This window comes from Perognathus longimembris, chromosome 28 (genome assembly GCF_023159225.1).
Source record: "Perognathus longimembris pacificus isolate PPM17 chromosome 28, ASM2315922v1, whole genome shotgun sequence".
Classification (NCBI taxonomy): domain Eukaryota; kingdom Metazoa; phylum Chordata; class Mammalia; order Rodentia; family Heteromyidae; genus Perognathus; species Perognathus longimembris.
In genome coordinates, this window is record NC_063188.1 from 94,978,403 (window position 1) to 94,998,224 (window position 19,822).

Genomic DNA, 19,822 nt, shown 5'->3' on the forward strand with positions numbered 1-19,822 from the left:
AGCACCACATATATAGAAAACGGCCAGAAGTGGCGCTGTGGCTCAAGTGGCAGAGTGCTAGCCTTGAGCAGAAAGGAAGCCAGGGACAGTGCTCAGGCCCTGAGTCCAAGGCCCAGGACTGGCGAAAAAATCAAAAAAATAATAAAAAAAAAAACTTTGGCAAAGTTGCAGGATATAAAATAAACCCTGAAAAATCAATGGCCTTTCTATATGCTAATGATCTGTACACCAAGGCTGAAATCAGGAAAGCAACTCCTTTTGCAATAGCCTCAAAAAACATAAAATACCTAGGAATAACCTTAACCAAAGAAGTGAAAGACCTCTATGATGAGAACTTTAAAAACATGAAAAATGAAATTAAGGCAGAAATAAGGAAATGGAAAAACCCCTCATGCTCCTGGATTGGGAGGATTAATATAGTCAAATTAGCAGTACTGCCAAAGGCTATCTACAAATTCAATGCAATATCCATTAATATCCCAACACCATTTTTTAATGAAATAGAGGAAGAAATCCAGGAATTCATATGGAACAATAAATGACCCCGAATAAGAAAAACAATCCTAAGCAGAAAGAACAGTGCTGGAGGAATTACAATAACAAACTTCCAGCTGTATTATAAAGCAATAGTAATAAAAACAGCTTGGTATTGGCACCAGAACAGGCCTGAAGACCAATGGAACAGAATTGAAGACCCAGAAATGAACCCACAGAACTCTGCCCACTTAATCTTTGATAAAGGAGCTAAAAAAATAGGATGGAAGAAAGATAGCCTCTTTAACAAATTGTGCTGGCAAAACTGGTTCAACACCTGCAACAAACTAAAACTAGATCCTTATATATCACCATGCACCAAAATCAATTCCAAATGGATCAAAGACCTCAAAATTAAAACAGATACCCTGAAAACACTAAAAGAAGGATTAGGAGAAACACTTGGGCTCCTTGGCACAGGACAGAACTTCCTTAACAAAGACCCAGAAGTGCTACAAATCAAAGAAAGGTTGGACAAATGGGACTGCATCAAACTGCAGAGCTTCTGCAGGGCAAAGGACATAGCTCGCAAGATAAACAGAAGCCCACAGATTGGGAAAAGATCTTTACAGGCCATACAATGGACAAATGCCTCATATCTAAAATATATGCAGAACTAAAAAATTTAAATTACTCCAAAACAAAACCACAAAGAACCAACAGCCGCCTCAACAAGTGGGCTAAAGACTTACAAAGAGACTTCTCTGATGAGGAAATGAGAATGGCCAAGAGACATATGAAAAAGTGCTCTACATCACTGAGCATAAAAAAAATACAAATCCAAACAATATTGAGATTCCACCTCACCACAGTATAAGAATGTCCTTTATCAAGAAAATTAACAATAATAAATGTTGGAGGGGGGATGTGGCCAAAAGGGAACCCTACTTCATTGTTGGTGGGAATGTAAAGTGGTTCAGCCACTCTGGCAAGCAGTATGGAGATTCCTCAGAAGGCTAAATATAGAACTCCCCTATGACCCAGCAGCCCCACTTTTGGGCATCTACCCAAAAGACCACAAACAAGAACACATTAAAGCCACCAGCACAACAATGTACATCGCAGCACAATTTGTCATAGCTAAAATATGGAAACAACCCAGATGCCCATCAGTAGACAAATGGATCAGGAAAATGTAGTACATATACACAGTAGAATTTTATGCCTCTATCAGAAAGAATGACATTGCCCCATTCATAAGGAAATGGAAGGACTTGGAAAAAATTATACTAAGTGAAGTGAGCCAGACCCAAAGAAACATGGACTCTATGATTATTAGCTGTAAAACCTTACCTTCCAGATTGGGTGATATATAAATAAACATTTCTTTTCTTTTGCTTAGTGCAATCGGTTCCTTCTTTTTCTCTAATTTCTTCCCTTCTACCTACTGCCCTTTTTGTGCTCATCAGTGTCTATTGCAGCCATTGAGCCCTTTCTAATCTATTCCCCCCCATTTTCCAATCCTTCTGTGCCTCCTCCCAGCTTCTTTTAGATATATATGTACATGTATGCACCTTGTATGAGGTAAAGGGTATAGGGTCCTTTAAATGATCTAATACTAATTATGAAGAAGTCTTTTGCTTCCTTTGGAGTACTTTACAGCCTGGATATTAATTTATGTACATATGAATTAATGTTTGTCTTTTATATTTTGATTCATTTCTCCTAAGTCAGACTTTTTTTGTCTCCCTGTGAATTGGTACCTTGGGTCCTGCTTTCTTTGTTATGTCTCTTTGTTATTTATTTCTAACACCCACATATCAGGGAGACAATGTGTCATTGGTCTCTTTGTTCTAGGCTTATCTTGCTCAACATGATTTGGTCTAGACCTGTCCAGTTCCCTGAAAATGCCATTATTTTATCATTTCTAATAGCTGTGTAGAATTACATTGTGTACAGATACCACATTTTTTTGGATCCATTCATCTGTAGTGGGGCATCTGGGTTGTTTCCATATCGTGGCTATTGTGAGCATGGAGGTACAGGTGTCCTTGTCATATCCTGCATCCTGTTGTTCAGAATAGATTCCTAGGAGAGGTATGCAAGGCTGGTTTAACATACACAAATCATTAAATATAATTCACCCATATTAACAGAGCGAAGACCAAGAATCACATCGTTATCTCAGTCAATGCTCAAAAAGCCTTTGAAAAAATATAACACCCATTCATGTTAAAAGCCCTGGAGAAAATAGGAATAGAAGGAACATTCTTTTTTTATTCTTTATTGTCAAAGTGAAGTACAGAGGGGTTACAGTTTCATATGTAAGGCAGTGAGTATGTTTCTTAACCAACTTGTTACCTCATCCCTCATTTTCCCCTGCATCCTCTTCCCCCTTTCCCTCTCCTCCCCATGAGTTGGGAACATTCTTTAAAAAAATAAAAGCCATATATGACATACAAACTGCTAATATCATACTAAGTGGGGAAAAACTAAAACCATTTTCCCTAAAATAAGGAACAAGACAAGAATGCCCAGTTTCCCCACTCCTATTCAATATAGTTCTGGAATCCCTAGCCAGAGCAATAAGACAAGAAAAGGACACTAAAAGGATCCACATAGGAAAAGAAGAAATCAAACTATCCCTATTTGCAGATGACATGATCTTATACCTGAAGGCCCTAAAATACTCCACTCATAAACTTCTAGAACTAATAAACCATTTGGCAAATTTGCAGGATACAAAATTATCCATAAAAATCACCAGCCTTTCTGTATACCAACAATATACAAGCAGAAAAGGAAATCATGGGAACAATACCATTTTCAATAGCTAAAAAAAGAATAAAATACCTGGGAATCAACCTACCAAAGATGTAAAAGATCTACTTAATGAAAAATATAAAAACCTAAAGAGAGAAATCAAAGAGGACACTAAGAAATGGAAAGACCTTCTATGCTCATGGATAGAGAGAATCAATATCATGAAAATGGCCATATTGTCAAAGATGATATGCAAATTCAATGCAATCCCCATCAAAATCCCAATGACATTCCTCACTGAAATAGAGAAAACAATTCAAAAATTCATATGGAACAACAAAAGACCTAGAATACCCAAAGCATTTCTACACAAAAGAGCAGCGCAGGAGGTATCACAATGCCAGACTTCAAGCTCTGTTACATAGCTAGCATAACAAAAACAGCCTGGTACTTGCACAGAAACAGACAGGAATGTCAATGGAATAGGGTAGAAGACCCAGAAATAAAGCCATATATTTACAATCAGCTGATATTTGACATAGGAGCCAAAGACATACAATGGGAAAAAAAATCAGCCTTTTCAACTATTGGTGCTGGGAAAACTGGGCAGCCATAGGCAGAAAACTCAAAGTGGACCCTAGCCTGTCACCATGGACTAACATCAATTCGAAATGGATTAAAGACCTCAACATCAGACTTGAAACTCTAAAACTATTGCAGGACGGAGTAGGAGAGACACTAGAACTTATAGGCATAGACAGGAACTTCCTGAATAGAGTCCCGAGGGCACAACAGATTGGAGAAAGACTGGACAAATGGGACTATATCAAAACAAAAAGTTTCTGCATAGCTAAAGACATAGCTTCTAAACTAGAAAGACAGCCAACCAATTGGGAAAAGATCTTCACTATCAAAGCAACAAAGGCCTAATATTCATCATCTACAGAGAGATCAAGAAACTAACCCCTTCCAAACCTAATAAACCAGTCATTAAATGGGCAAGGGAACTAAAGAGAGACTTCACAGAAGAAGAAATAAAAATGACAAATAAACATAAGGAAATGTTCAACATTCCTGGCAGTAAAGGAAATGCAAATAAAAACAACCTTGAGATACCACCCAGTCAGAATAGCCTATTCTCTGAACTCAGGCAACAACTAATGCCAGAGGGGATATGGAGAAAGAGGAACCCTACTGCACTGCTGGTGGGATTGTAAACTAGTACAACCACTCTGGAGAACAGCCTGGAAGTTCCTAAAAATATTAACATAGACATACCCTATGACCCAGCAATACCACTCCTGGTTTATTTTCTTATCTCCTATAATATCTAATATAGCTAGGAAAAATATATTGAAGCTGTGCACATAACTCTTATTCCTTTTGAAGAGATGGTTTTGTGGATTCCAGCATATTTTGTTTACCTCAGAAATGTCAGCACAATATTCTATGACCTCCTCTGGCTGATCATAATTGGCATATGTAATGAAACCTATATCTCATTTATGGAATAACATAAACTGGGACTAAATGCTTACTAAATTATCAACCATGAAATGCAATTTGGAGTGGGAAAGAAAATGGAAAGAAATAAAGATAAGAATCAGATTCAGAAATAGAATAATCACTTTTTAGTCTTGACACCAACATAAACATATTAGGTATATTACCTCGATTTCTTATCTCATCAGAAATAAAGTTTATTCCTAGTTTAAAAAACACGTACAATTCAATGGCAATCACAATACAAACAGAAGAAAAATGAGATGGCATTTTTTTCTGTGTATATACTGTGTATATACTGTGCCAATACTAGGATTTGAATCCAGGGCCTGGTTGCTTAATGTGAAGCCAACTCTAGTGCTCAAGCACTTGAACCGCAGCTCTAGTTCTGGCTTTTTATTTGTCAATTGGACATAAGAGACTCATGAACCTTCTCTGCCTGGGCTGGCTTCAAAGTGGGGTCCTCAAGATGACAGCCCTAAGTAGCTAGATTTACAGGTATTAGCCACCAGTGTCTGACTTGAGGTGGCAAAATTAGGAATAGAGATTTGTGTTTGGAGGAACATTTGTTTCAGTTTATAAATTTTTAACAATACAAAAGGGTTTAGCATGTGTTTCAGCTATAAACAAGTTGTTTACCTTGCTCCTTGAGCCCAATACACAGACAGGAAAGGATCCATACACTCAGAAATGTACTTCAGCTCATGGAGGAAGCAAAGACATGCATAGCCTTTTTTCAATTAATATATTTCAACCACAGTGTCATCTTCTCTATGCCAGAATAAGGCTATTTCATGAGATATACCTTCAGAAAATGGGAGGAAAAATGGTTAGAATAGGATTCTCTTAACTAGACTGTTCTAGAGGGACTGTTCATAAAATTCCATTATTCATCTTCTAGAAAGGCTATTTTCTTGACTATCCTTGGGCACTGTGATAAACAGCAAATAGCTCTGTGTCTGATCCAGTGTATTCCTGTTTTATACCCTTGTCTTTATTATGATAAGAAGAGTTATGTTCTCTTCCTTACAGCCCAAGTTCTGGTGCGTATAACCACATGGAGAATTCCCTTGGACACAGGCTTCAATAGTTATAGAAGTTTTCAAGACCTGAAAAGAAATCATGTTTCTTTTCCAATACTCATTTATCCTTATCTATTACAGTAAATGGTGACATTCATTATTTTTGTTTAATTTACTTAAGATATATATATATATACACATATATAGAGAAATAGATAGATAGATTTGTTATCATGTTTGAAACAGATAAGTAATTTTCTCTAGACTTTTAGGACTTTCTAAATTAGATTTGGGGTATATGGTTAAAGAGACAATGAATGGTACAAATCAATGGATTAACATTAAGCTATTATTAATATCATGAGTCAATACTTTAAAATCTTTTTCAATACTAAAGTCATGCATAAACCTTTGAAATTAAGTTTAGAAACTATCAGATATTTTTTCACTAAATCACAGTACAAAGTATAATTGAAAAGTATTATTAAGGCTGCCATGTTCACATATAGTTGCTACTTCCTACCAATCACCTCCTCATCTCTCTCTGAATGTACTAGGAAGGCCAGATTTATATGCACACTTGCTAATTTTGGTGCATGATGTATTAGATTTGGGCAGTGAACAATGTGGGAAAACATGGCACTAAGAGATGAGAATCAGTATCCAAGGGAATTATTGCACAAAATAAGTTTGGAAGAACCCCAAGGCCATGAAAGACAATTGATGTCCATCTGTGTCAGGTCCATGTTTAGATTCACAGCCTCTGTTCCATTTGTAGTGCCGCCAATTTCTCAAGTACCAAGAGAGGAACAGTGGAGGTGTTAATTAAGGTGCTGATATCTGCTCTTTAGAAGTAAATTATAAGCATGCTAAGTTTTATATAGTAAAGACAAATTATGGCTTGAAGAGTATAGCACAATTTACTGAATAAATTTATTTAATATAGAAGCAATATGTATCATGCCAATGTTCATTACCAAGAAAGGATGTGGGAAAAAACAGTTTTGTGGTCTTCAGTAACATGATAATATAAAGAACAGAAATGTATTTTGTACCATTTAGTCTTTTGCTCAGACATAACAGAAGAATTCATAAATGTCAAGAGGCCTCTAAATATGGCAAAGCTCCTAGGCATATTTTACATTCCATGCACATTAAAAACATTAACTGATTTCTGAATTATAAGAGAAATGAACTGATATAAGGCCATATGGTCATGGGGTTATCTAATCTGGAGCAATGTATGAGCTATTATCTGCAATAGAATTTCATTCCAACTTGTAAATCTACATATTCCATGTGTTAACTTGTTAGTTGCACCCAGAATGGCTGATGTGGATGTTTTTGGATTATTCCAAACAGGAGAATATTTATATAAGACCTCTCAGCATGAAAGCATGAGTTAGAAATGAAAATTAGTTACCTGAAAGAAAGCATGTTAAATAAGATTATGTGACAGAAGAATATGCATAAATTTGTGTTTTAATGATCAAAAACTGAAAGGTAAAGAGAGACAGAGAGAGAAAAAAATATGGAGAGAGACATAACAGGTAATTTGATGTGGTATGCTATTTACTGGCCTAAACAACAATCTGTAGCTGATGACACCAAGAGACTAAAGAGAAATAGCAATTGAAATCATTTATAAAAGTCGTATTCAAATCTCAGGTATCAAATAAAGTGATTGCTATATGCATGCCCTGATATGATTTCTCATTATAGTCCATTGGAAGAAAAGAGCTCACTTAAAGCAACCTACAAATTAGATTAAGTTCCCAAATATTTGCCATTCTCCCCTCATTGGTAGAGAATAAGAAATAGAAAATTAACTTGATTTCTCCTAAATGTACATTACATCATGTAGGTAGCAGATAATATCATTAGAAGCAACGTTTCAAAACATTTGATGATGCACTTTAATTGCCTCATTGCACTAAGCTGCATAATTTCAAAAGCATTTGGTATATATTTTCCAAATTAGAATATGCTTTCCTTACAATCTGGACATCATTAAAGCAATTTCCCAGGGTTAGCTAAGCAAAGAAATTTGGGTGTTTGAATCTCAATAGCTTTGCTGTTTTCATAAAATAAGAGTAAATGTATTTATTGGGGGTAGATTAGGGAATAAAGAGTTTATTGTGATGAAGATAAAAGTTGTTTCATGTCCAGCTATTTTTTATCCAGCCCTGACCTACACTGACCTAAAGTGTTACAAAAGAAATGTAAGCACCATGCCCTTCAATCATTCACAACAACAGCCTAAAGACCTTCCTGACTATGGCACTCCTCCTGGTTAAAATTCTCATTGTTTTTACGTTTTGCCTACAGAATAAAATCAAATTCTTTTAAAAAGTGTAAAAATTCTTAGCATTCTGAGATCAACCTTCATCTTTCTTCCTTGTATCTCATCCTATTGTATGTCTCCTTATCATTTATTAAACATTCCAAATACCTAAATTTTTCAGCATCTTTAAACAACAAGGCATTTTAATTATCTCTGTTTTTTCTATATGTTGTTCTCTCTGTGCCTTTAATAGCACCTATGAGGATGTTTCCTTGTCATGTGCTAAGATGCTTGTCTATATTTTTAGCTAAAGAAATCATTTCCTACTTTTCATGTATATGAAACATCCAGTAGGGTAGCTGGAACAATAAAGGGAGATAGGAGAAAAGCCACACAGTGAATACAAGATATAAGAAAGCCTAGCACAGAGACTAGAAGCTTTCATAATGGATATACACACAAAGAAGTGAATTCTTAAAATGTTACTTAACTAACAGAAGTAAAGAACATAAAGATATTGTCTCTGGTAAATTTATATAGACTAGGCTACTACTTAATACAAAGTACTGAATATTCGTGTGGAATTAGTATTCTTAGAAATGTGTGATGCTCTAAAACTCTAGTAAATTGAAATTAGTGAATGTCACAATTGTGGGAAAATTCTTACCAATTACCCAATCTATATGTCACTCAAATAAGTTGTTCTGTAGACTTCCCAGTTTCATTGATTATGTCACAATACCAAAGAGTATTATGCAATTGATGGTTTTATGAATATTTGGTTTTGTTACTTAAGACTGCTTATTAAAATGTCTGGAAATACATAGCATATTGATAAGTGACCAATTTTCTTTCATTTCTTTATTATCAAAGTGATGTACAGAGGGGTTACAGTTTCATAGTGAGGCAGTGAGTACATTTCTTATCCAACTTGTTACTTCCTCCCTCATATTCTCCAACTCCCCCAGCCCAATTTCCCTCTCCTCCCTGTAAGTTGTACAGTTGGTTTACAACATGTAGTTTTGTAAGTATTGCTGCTGCATTGGTTTGTCTTTTTATCCTTTGTCTCTCAATTTTGGTATTCCTTTTCCCTTCCTTAGCTCCAATACATGTATATACAACATCCAGGGTACTAAAATCAGTTACAGTGATATCAGGGGTAGAACTCCAGGAAAGAAATACAAAAGAAAAAGTACATAATCTCACATGGTATGTTGAAAATAACGACAACAATGAAATACAACTTGTGTCCATAACTTGGAGTTCATTTCATTTAGCATCATTTTATACGTTCATTTGGACATAGCTACTGAGCTACTGTGATCTTCTGCTAGGACTATCCTAGACATGTACTAATTGTTACCAATGAGGGAAATAATAGAGTCTACGTTTCTTTGGGTCTGACTCATTTCACTTAGTAAGATTTTCTTCCAAGACCTTCCATTTTCTTAGGAATGGGGCAATGCTTTCTGATAGAGGCATAGAATTTCATTGTGTATATGTACCACATTTTCTTGATCTACTCATCTACTGAGGGGCATCTACCGGGTTTTATTGTCCAGGTGATGTACAGGAGGGGTTACAGTTACATACATAAGGTAGTGAGTACATTTCTTGCAATTTTCTAGCTAGTGGATTTCCCTTTTTCTGAGGAATGTATGCTTCAAGACCCACAGCGGAGTGGGCTGGGGACATGGCCTAGTGGCAAGAGTGCTTGCTCTTATACATGAAGCCCTGGATTCCATTCCCTAGCACCACATATATAGAAAATGGCCAGAAGTGGCACTGTGGCTCAAGTGGCAGAGTGCTAGCCTTGGGCAAAAAAATAAAAAAAAGAAGCCAGGAACAGTGCTCAGGCCCGAGTTCAAGGCTCAGGACTGGCCAAAAAAAAAAAAAAATCCCACAGTGGATATCCCAAAATATGGATAGTAGCATGCTCTATCCTATACATAACTATCTTACACATATATGCTTGCCATAGAGCTATACATATATGTTTAGGGTAAATTAGAAATAGTAAGTTATTGTAATCCCTGCTACTCAGGGGACTAGTATCTGAGGAGTGAGGTTTGAAGCCAGTCTAGGCAGAAAAGCCCATGCAATTCTTATCACCCATTAACTACCAGAAAACCTGAAGTGATGCTGTGGCTCCAAGTTGTAGAGCACTAGCCTTGAGAACAAAAGCTCAGGGATAGCGCGTAGGCCCAGAGTTCAAACTCTGACTGACAATGAATAATAATAATAATATGCCTTAATAAAAATAATGACAATGTATCTCTGTGTCTCTCAAAATACCTTGTAGTGCAATCACCGGTCTTCTTATCATGATATGAGGTGAAATATTGCCTATGTGATGAGATAATTATGAAGGGTATGATGAAGGCAGTTATTTAGTATTAGGTTACTATATATGAGGCACCACAGAAAAACTGTGATAGCATAAAAATCAGTTTGATAACTGGGAGGGCTACTAAGTGTCCAAGAGTTGGGCAGTAAACATTGTATGGCTATTCTCAACATAGATATGATTAGATAAAGGTACATTCTAGACAAAGGAATGAGTAGATCATAGGTGGGATGCAGTAGGATGGCACAATTGTGCTAATGAAGATGGTGGACAACTTAAAAATCATGAGTTGTTTTTTTCTGAATTTTTCCAGTTATTATCTATGGACTACAGTTGAGGTAACCAATTGAGAACACAGAAAGTAAGTTAATCAACAAAATGAAATAGTCATCATCAGAAAAAATCCTACTAATTGATCCTATTCTACTTCTAAATTCTGTTTGTTTTCACAGTACTAGGGTTTGAAGTAGGGTTTTACACTTGTGATATATGTGCTATCATTTTATTCATACTTCAGTCCACTACTTCCAACTAACAGTCAATGGGAAGCTGAAAGTTGAATTGTCTGGTCCAAAGGCTCCAAATCAGTGGTGAAAGAAGGGCTCAACTCTTGTAAGTCTGATTCCAAATTTGTTCTATTTTCCAAAGATAAAAGATCTTTAGACTGACTTTTTAAAAAATAAACAGATATAACTTTTAACCTGAAATTTACATTATCAACAATGATACTGAATTCATTTTAAAGTTTAGTTAAGCACTTAACTGATCGAAAAGAGTCTGTATTGTGAAACATTTTATGAAAGAAGAAGGAATTTAAAAAATAAGTAATATTTCCCCTCTTTAGAAAAGGTAGAATTTTCTGCCATCATATTAATATTTTGTTTGGAGAGTTTATTTATTTGCCCGAGGTTACATGAAATTTTGTTTCATTTTTATTCCTCATTGCATGAAGCACACTGAGTATTTAACATTCAATTTAATGTTCATGTAGCTGGAATTTTATAAGGCCTTTAAAATACAACATGGAGGACTTCGACTTCTGGAGTGGAAGTACAATTAGCTTTGTAATCCTGCTTCCAAGAAAACAATAATAATTTGTAGATGATTTGAAACAACCCAACAAATAGATAAGCAATTATTTAAATTCTCTACAAGTTACCCCAAGAACATACACCTAATATACAAGCATTTTTTGCCACAATCTTGCAAATATCTGTAAAAATCTGTTTCACGTGGACATGTGCTACCTGCCTTCCCTTCTCTGCACTTCAGTAAGATAATAAAGCCTCCAGCCTGAAGATGTGTGACCATTCAAGTGGGGCTCACTCTTTCCTCTCCTGTCAGACAGGGACTATTTTTTTTCACACAAAGCTGTAAGCCACCAGCATTTCTCCTGTTCTCAGATTCCATGAAATAGCGGCTAAATGCTTAATGAATTTAGCAGTAAATGGTGGGAGCTCCCTCTGCCACTGAGCCCCTAATCATAGAGCAAAGGTTCTAGTTCTAGTGAGGCATACTGATGTGTTATTAGATACAGGACACAGATTGCCCTCCTCTTATTTTATACCTGGGGATACAATGAAAGATAATCTGCAAAGACCACAGGCTAAAAAGTCTGCTCCCCACAGTGCTCATAAAACAAGTGTGCTACTTCAAGACAAGCACAGGCCATTGTCACTTCACTTTCCATAAAAGATTCAGATTTTGAACAGGAAAAGGAGAAATGCATAAAAGAGGTTCTTTGAAAGCATTTCATTAAATAAAGAAGCAATGCATAAAAAAGATTCTGTTAATACTGGGTGGGGAAGGTCAAAACCGATGAGTGCTCTCACAAACAATGAAGATTTTGGTGATCAGCAAAGCAGACAATTAAATCATAAGAGAGATATACAGTAGAGAACGAGGAAAATAAATGATCTAGAAAAGTTCTGCAATAAGAAAAAATCACTTAAAATTGTATAGAATCTGCCTTGGAAGGGGGCTTTAGTTCACTTGGATTACAGTATGGCGGAATTTACATATCCCCAGGTGTTACAAAAACAATAGAACAGTTGCAAGACAATAAATGGAGACAAAGATCTTGGTCTGATACTGGCAAAGTGGGATAGTTTGACACAGAAATCCCAGTTAAAACAGAAAACTTGAACTAAAAACAAACTAACAAAAAACAGTAGCTGAGAAAGATGGAAAACAGAAAAAAGAAGCTAGAGACAGACAAAATCTCAAATTAAGTCACTTTAGACCATGATACTCACAGAAGAATAAGGAACACTGGTTAAGTTAATTCTTTCATAAAAACTCCGTAAAGGCAAATTTCATTCACTTTCTAAATTGATTTTCAAGGTATTTGCTTAAGACAATATGCATATAACTTTATTGAGTCTGCAGTTTAGGTATTATTTAATATATTTGATAATAAAATGCCAAATGAGGGATTGGTAGCAAAGTTATATTAGAACAAGGAAATGCCACCACAAGGATCTCATATCCTCAGAGACAAATGTTAACAAGAATAAGAAAAGGTAAGTGAAAAAGTTAATACAGCAAATTCTACAAACACGTCTTTGTTCTCTTTTCTTTACACTAGCTTCCTTAAAATACATTATGGATTTATTATCTAGCACAGATTCCAGCTTTTCAGTCCTTTATCTATGCTTTATAAGGGAGCCCTGGGTAGCAGACGGCAAGAAAAGAGATCGGCAAAGAAGCATAAAACAAACAAATAAAAAAAAAACAACAGAGACTTTGTATGGTTCTTGTAGCAGGATAGTATTTTTAAACCTATTTGATCAGTAATTATGTCTTGATTGTTAAAACTATCTTCTCCCCAGCATATCTATGGGGTGAGTTATACTAGGAAAACCATGTTCATCCTTTTTTTCCCCACCGCTAAATCTTCCTCTCTTTGACAGAATCATTACTGTCTGATATTCATTGGTCTGTTTCATGGATGAGCAAATTTGTCTTCCTTTTCTGTGCTCTATACTTAGATGGGAGACATCACTCCCTCCTGCAGAGATGTTTGGCATATGCCTTCCCCACACATTCATCTATGTGTGGATATCAAAGCAGAGTGGAGGAGTTTGTGGGAAGTCACATTATAGCAGTAGACCTCATGTTTCAGGAAAATATAGCTATAGATTAACTTTCACATTGACATAGTAAAAAATGAGCAATGTCTGAAATATTCTCTCTAACTATCTGTTAAGATACATATTACAGAAAAAAAGATGACATTAAAAAAGTGCAGAAGACCAGATATAAAAGTTCAGGAAGAATTTCTTTTTATATATACTTATTTATTGTCAACATGATGTACACAGAGGTTACACTTTCATGTGTTGGGTCATGGGTACATTTCTTCTACTATTTTTTAGCTCCTCCCTCATTTCCCGTCTCCCCTCCCCCTTTCCCTTTCGTCCCATGAGTTGTTCAGTTGGTTTACACCAAATGGTTTTGCAAGTATTGCTTTTGGAGCCGTTTGTCTTTTTATCCTTTGTCTCTCGATTTTGATATTCCCTTTCACTTCCCTAGTTCTAATACCAGTATATACAGTATCCAGTGAACTCAGATGAGATACAGTGATAGAGCGGGTACAACCACAGGAAGAGGACACAAGAGGATCATCAACACTAGAAGCTACGGTTTCACATGGCATGTTGAAAGTAATTACAACAGTCGTTTCCATAACATGGAGTTCATTTCACTTAGCATGATCTTATGCATTCATATTGGCCATAAAAGAAATGCAAATCAAAACAACATTGAGATTCTCCCTCACCCCATTAAGAATGTCTTTTATCAAGAAAACTAACAATAACAAATGTTGGAGGGGATGTGGTCAAAAGGGAACCATACTTCATGGTTGGTGGGAATGTAAACTGGATCAGCCACTCTGGAAAGCCTCAGAAGGCTAAACATAGAGCTCCCCTATGATCCAGCAGCCCCACTTTTGGGCATCTACCCAAAAGACCACAAACAAGAACACACTAAAGCCACCAGAACAACAATGTTCATTGCAGCACAATTTGTCATAACTAAAATATGGAACCAACCCAGATGCCCCTTAGTAGACAAGTGGATCAGGAAAATGTGGTACATATACACAATGGAATTTTATACCTCTATCATAAAGAATGACATTCCCCATTCGTAAGGAAATGGAAGAACTTGAAAAAAATTATACTAAGTGAAGTGAGCCAGACCCAAAGAAACATGGACTCTATGGTCTCCCTCATACGAATAATTAGCACAGGTTTAGGCTAGTCACAGCAGAGGATCAGGAAGAATTTCTATGGTTTGAAGTATCTGAGCAGCAAAAATTGGAGAAATGCTATTGTGTACTATGTATATTTTGCCCTCTGGAAAGGCAGTATCAGGATATTTTCAAGAGTGCTTTACAATAGAACACTACACTAATCATAAATCAGATATTCATTCCTGTATTCATTACAGCTACCATGATTTTACTTATATTTATTTTTGTTTTCCTTCCTTTGATAATTCAAATATTACAAATCATAGACTAGAATATCGTTGTGGGATACAGTGTGGGCACATGGTATGATCAGACAGCAGGTGCTTTAGGAAAAGCAGACTTCTGTGTAGAGAGAAGTTCTGGAACAATGTGTACATGTGCTGTAAAATTTTGTGTATAACAACTATACTTAAAAAAGTGCAGAGATTAGTAAATGTTTATAATTATCGAAATTGGGTAGAAAGTATAGAAGAATCTTCATTTATTATTGTCTATTTGTCTATGTTGATGTTTCTACAGGCATTTAAATTTAACATATAGAAATACAAAGACTCTTGACTTTTTACTGTATTTAGAGTATATGGTTGTTATTTATGTGGACGAAAATCTTCACCTGTCAATGAAATAGTACTGAATAAAGGCTAACTTTACATTGGAAATGATTTTATATTATGTACAATAATTACTCATGCATAAAAAGAAAATAAAGAGGTCAGTACATAGCTGATGCTACCTAACACTGGGTTTAATTAGTAAAGCTAGAGCTTTACTAATTTAAGCATCCTTGAACACATTGCCTATAATATTTTCTAAGTCAAAGTGGATATATTCATCTTGATGTCTCAGAAATGAATGGGTCTTTGTAATTTTTTTCAAAGTACTCAGCATTTAAAAAAACTATCTGATGGCAGCCATTAAATTCTATAATTGAATGGACTTGAAATAAAAAAGAAAGAGTGGCCAAGGGAATCATAACAAGAGAAGAAGCAAAAATAAGGCAATTATTAAAATTTAAGTTTAATAAAATAAGAAAGCAGTAAAACTCAAAGTGTAATAGACAAAAACACACAATAGAGTTATAAAGAGTATTGAAAAATGCAAAAATAAAATCAGTACCAATAATTGTTGTATGGCATTCTATAGCTTTTATTATTTATTTGCAAGTACTGTTAAGTGTTATTTTAACATCCTTACCTATTTTTCTCAATTTTTATTGCCAAATTCATATCATACAATTTTCAGTTTCAGAACTGACCTCTTAAATCAGCCCTTTACCTAATCTCAGATTTTATATTTATGGAGTATCTTGTATTTCTCTTTCATTTATGATTATCATTATACATAAGGTTTTACTATTGTAGACTAGAACAAATTATCACTTCGCTTATACATTTTAAAGCTACTTGCAAACAAGACCATTTTCAGAAAACAAAATTCAAGCCTATGTATTATGTAATTTTAATAGTTTACTCGGGATTATATCATTCTCTAGGATATGCCTGTGTTTTACTTTGCATCTTTACTGGCTTAGTCAAGAATATTCAAGTTACCGATAAATCAACCAAGTAAATTGACTTATTTTTGCAATAATAATATTTAGTTGCCGAGCCAGGTGCTGATGGGTCATGCCTGTAATCCTAGCTACTCAGGAGACTGAGATTTTAGGATCAAGGTTGAAAGCCAACTTAGGCAGGAAAGCCTATGAGAATCTTACCTTTGTTAACCACCAAAAAGTTGGACTTAGAGCTGTGGCTCAAGTAATATAGTGCTAGTCTTGAGCAAAACAGCTCAAGGGAAGTGCTGAGGCCCAGAGTTGAAGGCCCAGAACCAACACAAAACATCTACTCACTTACCTACAAACACAAATAATTGTTACACATCATTACCACATTACTGTGTGGAAATGAATATGTTAGGACTGAGAATATGGTCTAGTGGCAAGAGTGCTTGCCTCATATACATGAAGCCCTGGGTTTGATTACTCAGCACCACATATAGAGAAAAGGCCAGAAGTGGTGCTGTGGCTCAAGTGGCAGAGTGCTGGCCTTCAGGAAAAAGAAGCCAGGGACAGTGCTCAGGCTCCGAGTTTAAGCCCCAGGACTGGCAAAAAAAAAAAAAAAAAGAATATGTTAATTTAATATGAATTTTCTTTAAAACATAAACAATTATTCTGGACAAGGAATGCTGTTTTCATATTTCATATCCCTTGCATTCAGAATTGTTAATAAATATTTGAGTTTCTAAAGGCTAAATTTTTAATTAAATTTTATTGACAAGGTATTGTGCAAAGGGGGTACAGTTACATAATAAGGCAGTGAGTACATCTCTTGTGATGTCATTTTCCTTTCCCTTCGCTATATCAGGTAGGCATATATACAATATCCAGTGTACCAAAATCATATACAGTAACCACGTAGGGTACGCCAAGGGAAATTCACTTAGATAATGGCTAACTTGAAAGGGGGAGGAGGAAGGTGAGGTATGAGGGACGAGGTAACAAACAGTACAAGTAATGTATCCAAGGCCTAACGTATGAAACTGTAACCTCTCTGTACATCAGTTTGATAATAAAAATTTGGAAAAAAAATAAAGTTGAATAGATCTAGGACATGTCTATTTGCAAATCTATAATGCTAAGGTTTGTTTTTTTTACAGATTAATATGATCAAATGTGTTTTTATTTTCTAGTATGCATCTGTCTTTGCCTTTGAAATAACAGCTAACAAAAAACTAAATGATCTTCTTTCTGAAGGCTTTATTTAAAATGTATAAATTAAGTTTAAAATATATAGTTATGTATTTCCTTCATTAACAGAAAAGAACAGGTAGCTATGTTTACTATTTTACTTGTAATTTTAAGGGAATCTATGTGCTCATAACTTTAATATGGTACATCATCACACCCTGCATCTGTTCAATTTAAAGCAAGCATGCTCATCAGAACAGGTGGTATGATTTCCAAATTGATTAATAAAAGCACTTTATAATCTGTTTCAATGTTTTATAGTTTGCAAGGCACTTTCATAATTATTGTTCAATGATTTAGTTAGCATTAAATAATCAAACACTTAAATATTGTATTTGTTATTATATTTTAATAAAATATTGTATTGAATGATTGATACAGTGATAACTTGGATTATTCTTTATCGGGTTGGCTTTAGAGTAGTGGCTTTGTTAAATGAAGGTAAACACTAAAAGACAACAAGAAACTCGAGAAATGTAAGGAATTTAAACAAGGACAATCTATTGGATGCTGGTAGGAAATGAATAGGAAGGGCAGGAAGTAAATTACACTCCTTAGGGCATCTGAAAAAGAAAACTGGGGACATGTATTATGTGCATATTCTGGGGCTTGAACTCAGGGTCTGGGAACTTCCCGAGCTTTTTTGTTCAATGTTAGTGCTCTACCACTTGAGCCACAGTTTTATTTCTGGCTGTTTTGGGTAGTTTAGTGGAGATCGAGAGATTTTTCTGCCTAGGCCACCTTTGAGCCATTATCCTCAGATCTCAGTCTTCTGAATACCTAGGATTACAGGCATGAACCACCCGGTTCCCAGCTATGTTGTTTCTTTAAATAAGTTTGGGAAATGAATTTTAATCTATATTAATAAAAATCTAACAGAATTCTCTACATTTGGATCTGATAAACAACTTTTATTGTCCTTTATTATGTGCTTAGTTATATATAACATGTGCTAATTGTTTACATAGTTTATTTCCAAATTGCAAAGTATCTAACATTTCTCGAAGTTCTAAAACTCATTAATTGGTTGTCATATATTTACAGTGTCATTTTGAGTGTGTGCTTTGACTAAATATAGCAATTTTACATTATATGGAATTTTGGCTTTGAAGGTGGGAGATGTTGATGAAAAATATTTTAAAAATCGTATTTTCATACTGCTTTTTCCTCAGTTGCTTAGTTAGCAGCCAGTAATAATGCAGATGCTAGAATCTCTCAATTTGGCTCATCCAAATAAACACTTTTTTTTTTTTTTTTTTTTTTTTGGCCAGTCCTGGGGCTTGGACTCAGGGCCTGAGCACTGTCCCTGGGCTTCTTCCGGCTCAAGGCTAGCACTCTGCCACTTGAGCCACAGCGCCACTTCTGGCCGTTTTCTGTATATGTGGTGCTGGGGAATCGAACCTAGGGCCTCGTGTATCTGAGGCAGGCACTCTTGCCACTAGGCTATATCCCCAGCCCCAAATAAACACTTTTAAAATTTTTGTTTGTGAGCGTTTAGATATGGCTCAATAGTAGACCAAGTGGTGGTCAAGTACTTCAAACACTGAAAAAACAGTGCTTGTTGCCGGGGTTTTTAGCCCCCTCCCTCTCACCTCTTCTCCTGACCAGCAGGAGAAATGGGAGAAACATGCCCCAACCCAGAGGAGCCAAGAATGGAAAGGGCCCACAGACTGCCTGCACCCAGCCCTCCCTCACCAGAGGACAATCAGAAGAGTCTGGGAGATGTCAGCTCATGATGATCTCGTTTATTGAGGAAGTACATACAACTAATATAAGGCACAGGAGCCAATCTGATCAAAGATCAGCAGGAAGGGAGGAGTGTATGTGCACCTATCTTGGGACTGTAAGGGGAGGTATGAGCTGTCCCTAAGGGCGGAAGAGCCGGGGACCAATCCTAGAGGCAGACTGATTTTTTTTGGTCCAGGCCCACAGAAGGCCTCCTGGCTCACCTTCAGGGGCATCTTAGCCACACATGGCCCCAGGACTGAGAAACAGGCGGGGCAAGCTGGTTGACTTCCTCTTTCTGATGTAACAGGTCGGGGCATGTCCCACAGCTTCTAAAGAAAACTTCTATTTTCATGTTAATAATGTAACAATTCAAAGACATTGCCCCATTTGCAAGGAAATGGAAAGACTTGGAAAAAATTATACTGAGTGAAGTGAGCCAGACCCAAAGAAACATGGACTCTATGGTCTCCCTTTTAGGGAATAATCAGCACAGATTTAGACAAGTCACAGCAGAGAATCACAAGAGCTGAATAGCTATACCCTTATGAACATATAAGATGATGCTAAGTGAAATGGAATCCAGGTTATGGAAATGATTGTTATATCACTGTTGTAACTACTTTCAACATGTTATGTGTAACTGTAATTTCTATTATTGATGATCTTCTTGTATCCCCTTCCTGTGGTTGTATCTACA

General features: G+C 35.9%; 1 protein-coding gene across 1 annotated transcript in view; it reads right to left on the reverse strand.

Annotated features, from left to right (window-relative positions):
• Il1rapl1 (interleukin 1 receptor accessory protein like 1) overlaps positions 1 to 19,822 on the reverse strand; it is a 1,145,636-nt gene that overhangs the window by 708,446 nt on the left and 417,368 nt on the right. The gene's annotated exons all lie outside the window — the stretch shown is intronic.